Genomic DNA, 4,219 nt, shown 5'->3' on the forward strand with positions numbered 1-4,219 from the left:
GCAGATTGGTGAATTTATCATGGCTTATTTTACAAAGCAGGGACAAATTTTGTGGTAAGGTGAGCCAAACTTAATAATATTGATTTCATTAGTGATGGGCAGCTTTCAGTTAAAGGTGTGGCTTAAAAATCATAATGCAGTTATATGAGGTCATCCTGCAGGTACTTTTAGTGATCTCAGTTTATTGTCTTTATTCATACTTTATTCTCAGTTAATTGTCTTTATTCATATTTCCCCTTCATGTGCTGCCTGAAGTTCCTGAGCTGACTTCTGAAAGTCTAAACAAATATAAACTCCATTTCAAGGCAGTGCTATTATAAAGTTGCCTCTGACACTTTTATAAACATGCACAATTCTAATTTTCAGTAGACATCAGGTTTGTCTCCTCAGCTGTTATCTACATCTTAAGTCAAGAGAACTTCAACAGCAGTTGCTTTCTGCTGATTAATATTTACCTGCATGGTCTTGTCAGTCAGCACTTGAAACCCAGAAGGCACCAAAACAGGGTTCAGTTTCTGCAATCACTGCCAGTAATGCACCTTCTGAAGATACTGAAGCAATTTTACAGAGCGAGATTAACACAGTTTGCATCACTCAAGCAGTGACCTGATACCTTTCTGAGAGAGTTTTCACAGACTGTAAGAACATTTCAAAAACCCCAACTTTGTCTCAGAGGCCCGGCTCAGTGGTTTGAAACAAACATCTTTCCAACTCTCTGAGAATGGAAAAAAATAAGTTTTAAGTACAGAACTGAAATGTTGTAGGATTTAGCAGGAAATATGGACACTGGGAATGGCTTACCCAACTCTGAGCTTCTCTTTTAGCAAACACCACTTTTATTCTGTAGGCAGCAAAGCCAGTTCTCTTTTCTACATCCACAAGGAGTGCATTTGCTGAATGACTTGACAGATAAAATGTTCTTCACTCACTGTCAAGAATAAAAGAAAGCAGAAGTTTTGTAGCCTCATTGCTGGGGCCCGTTACCCTCTTTCCCCATTGCCTCCTGTGGTTTAGTGAACTGAGAGAGCTGCTGTCTGTTTTCTGTATGAATCTGGGGCTTTTTGTGTCAGGTCCTCTCTCTGCAAAAGGAGTTTTATCTCTAGCATGTCATAAGGTCTGGTTTTGGTGGCATTTCCGTCCATCTCACTACTAAATGAGCTATTTTTCTTTTGGTGAAAACAGGGGTTTTGACCCCTTTAACCAAACATTGGATAAAGAAAGGCTGGGATATTTTAGAGACAAGCTCTGCTGCTGTGTTACTGCTACTTTTGCACTACAAGGTGACATATTCAACGTGAGAAACTCCTAACAAATTGAAATTATTCTCCTGGGTGTACAGAAAGCATAAACTGAAGAGAATCGGCTCGGGAAAGGCAGCATTCATTGATAGTTCATCTCTTTTTTTGTGTCACTAAGCTAATAAGGAGAATAGCTGAGACCCACAGACTGCTTCCTTTTCTATTGTCCCCCAGAGTGTAGCTTGTGGGACTAGAAGAGTGAAAATTAAATTACCTTCTCATGCTTCAGATGAGCTGGATACCAAGGGACGCTTGAATAAAGTTCTAATCAACAGCCATTTTTCTGTGTGTAGTGAGAGAGGAGAAAAAACCCATGAATGCAGGATAATTATAAAGTCAGTCTTTGGCACAGCAGTTGCTGTAAAAGAGGAGCCAAAGAAGAACCTGCTCCTTTGAGGCATTAAAAACTGGTGTCTTCAAGGTGTGCTGACTCCTGACCCCGTTTCCTCTGTGTGCTGTTCGGAGCAGGTGGCAGGGAATTTGGACTGTGTGTGTCCCCTCAGTCCCAGAAATCTGGGAGCTTTTTGTCACCCTTTATTTCACAGAAGACATTCAACCTGCCCTGTCATCTCTTTTCAAAATCTCTTTGTTCTTATTGACCTTACTTTGTCCTTGCCTAAATACATACCTGGCAAGCAGAAGACCTCATATATGTGTTTTTAATTGGATGATAAAGCTTTGCATGAATAAAATTGGAGTAGCCAGAGGGAGACTGAGCCACGGCCATCTGCTTTCATCCTTGCAAATTTTCTGGAACCTACAATTATCTGAGCATGAGCTCAGTTCTCTTAAGTGTCTGAGTCTTTGCTTGTAAGTGCCATTGAGTCTGTACTGTCTCTAAATGACCAACTTAAATGACCAACTTTCTTCCAAACCTTCATTGAAAAACATTTATACCTCAGAATGAGCTGAGAATTGGCCACTAGGTATATTTGGTTTTAGTGTTCCTAATCCTTGTCTTGAGCCATGAGGAGGGATTTTTTTAACATGGTAGAATATGAAATAAAATGTTGTTAAAAATTTGTGGTTTGTTTTGAGCCACTTCAGCTGTAGCAGTTCAAATTGCAGCCTCTGGAAAAATGTTATGCATGGAAGTGGGAGCACACTTCACCTTCAGAGTGACTTGAGTGAGGCAGAGGGAGCTCTCCAACACTCACACGTGGTGACCTCTGCATGTCCCATGTCTTAGTTAACCTTGGCTGACCTTGGCTGTCTCCCAGAAGGTTTTTCAGTACTTTTGACAGGAGCTCCCCAGCAGTCCCACAGTGCACATCTTCAAACTGCTCTCCATGCAACCACTTTTGAATATATGCAGTTAAAAGTACAGAAGGCCCTTAATTATCCAATGAGTTGGGACTATGTTGCTTCTGGCTTTCATTCATTCATATTTCTGTGTGTTGCTTGCACAAATTTGAGCTCTTCAGATAAGTTGCTGTGGTGCATTCCTGAAAATTAGTGCATTGGAATTAGAAAATGTGCAAGGAAATCTGTGCTCTAAAGGTGATAAGTATATAGAAATAAAAACCAGAAGCACAAAGGCAACGGGAAATTCAAAGGCAAAATCAAGTTGTCCAAGTCAGCGAGTAGAAATTAGTAAGATTCTGTTGTACTGGGTTTTATTTCTATTTTTCATTTGTTTAATGCCCATCACAAAGAAGCTCAGTAGAAATACTATGACAGGCAGGCACAGATTGAATTGTGTTTAACTGGGCAAAGATGAAGGGCTGTATTGGAATGGTTTGAAAAATGCTGTGAGAAATCAGCAGAATTGCTGGTCTGGATAGTCCAAATACACGTGAGGGAGGATTTCTAGACTCAGAAGCAGTGAGACCTTTGCAAGCAGATCAGCAGAGTCCATCCAATAAGCAAGCTGGTGACTTTCCTCTTAAGATTTTTCTGGAAAGTCCAAGCAAAACTTCTCTGTTAAAATCATGTGAAATAAATGCTTGTTCTTTCTTGTAGTTGCCACAGGAGGATCCTCTCTATTTACTGTGCCAGACCTTGGTAGATCCTTCTGTGTGCTTAATAAAAGAGTGTAGAAAGGAAGGGATTGAAAATAAACAATAGATGCAAAGACATAAATCTTTGCTTCATAAAAAGCAGCATAACATGACTGATAGGTCTGGTGCACGTTAGGAAAAGGGTTGCAATGTTAATAGTTTTGAAGCTGACCCACACTAGGACACCCATCAAAGTTAATGAGCCGAGTGTACATTAAAAGGACAATATAGAACACATCTGCTCTAATGGCACCTCTTCTCTGCTTTTGACTGCACCTTCAGCTAGCCTGGAAATGATGAATGAGGCACTTAGATTAAAAACCTTGTGGTTTATCATTAACTGAATTCAAATCAGGAAGACGAGTGTTGCTTATCATAGAAATGGACTTGGGGCAGATATGACAGCCCTTACCCAAACATTTCAATTTACCAACTGAAGGCTTTTTTAATAAGTGTTTATTTAAGCAATATATTTTGTATCTTTTCTTCTCTGGCTGCCAATCTGGAAGACATTCATTAGTGCATCTTTCTTTCATACTCTTGGTGGCTGAGTTTCTGAAAAGAAAGAAAGAAAGAAAGTTTTTGGAAGGAAAGTAAGGAATAATAGAACCTACTTGTTAACATGGAAGCAGAAGAAAACTCTGTGTTTTTCCAAAAGTGGGAATGTGAACATAATGTCTCTTTCTTGGGCTTCTTTCCATTAGTCAAAGCTGAAGACTGCCATTGTTCAGTTGTGCTCCACCCAAGGCTGGTGAATGCACGTGCCCATACAGTGATGAGCGCTGCACAGATGTGTGGTAGGGAAAAGGATTTACCTTTGAGAACTTGCAGTCTAAAGGAATGCAACAGGCAAATTTTTGGAGCTTCAATGTTTTTTGTAAGTTCCTGTTTGTTTCTGCTGGTCTTTCCAAAGTGAGTCAA

The 4,219-nt window shown here is 40.0% G+C and overlaps 1 long non-coding RNA gene across 1 annotated transcript; it reads left to right on the plus strand.

Moving 5' to 3' along the window:
• The first annotated feature begins 2,113 nt into the window (after nt 1-2,113).
• LOC137479597 (uncharacterized) lies at nt 2,114-3,151 on the plus strand. The gene is made up of 2 exons (XR_011002380.1): nt 2,114-2,732; nt 2,897-3,151. It is a non-coding gene; the product is annotated as an uncharacterized lncRNA (long non-coding RNA).
• Nucleotides 3,152-4,219: the final 1,068 nt, after the last annotated feature.

The sequence above is a fragment of the Anomalospiza imberbis genome, chromosome 10 (genome assembly GCF_031753505.1).
Source record: "Anomalospiza imberbis isolate Cuckoo-Finch-1a 21T00152 chromosome 10, ASM3175350v1, whole genome shotgun sequence".
Classification (NCBI taxonomy): Eukaryota; Metazoa; Chordata; class Aves; order Passeriformes; family Viduidae; genus Anomalospiza; species Anomalospiza imberbis.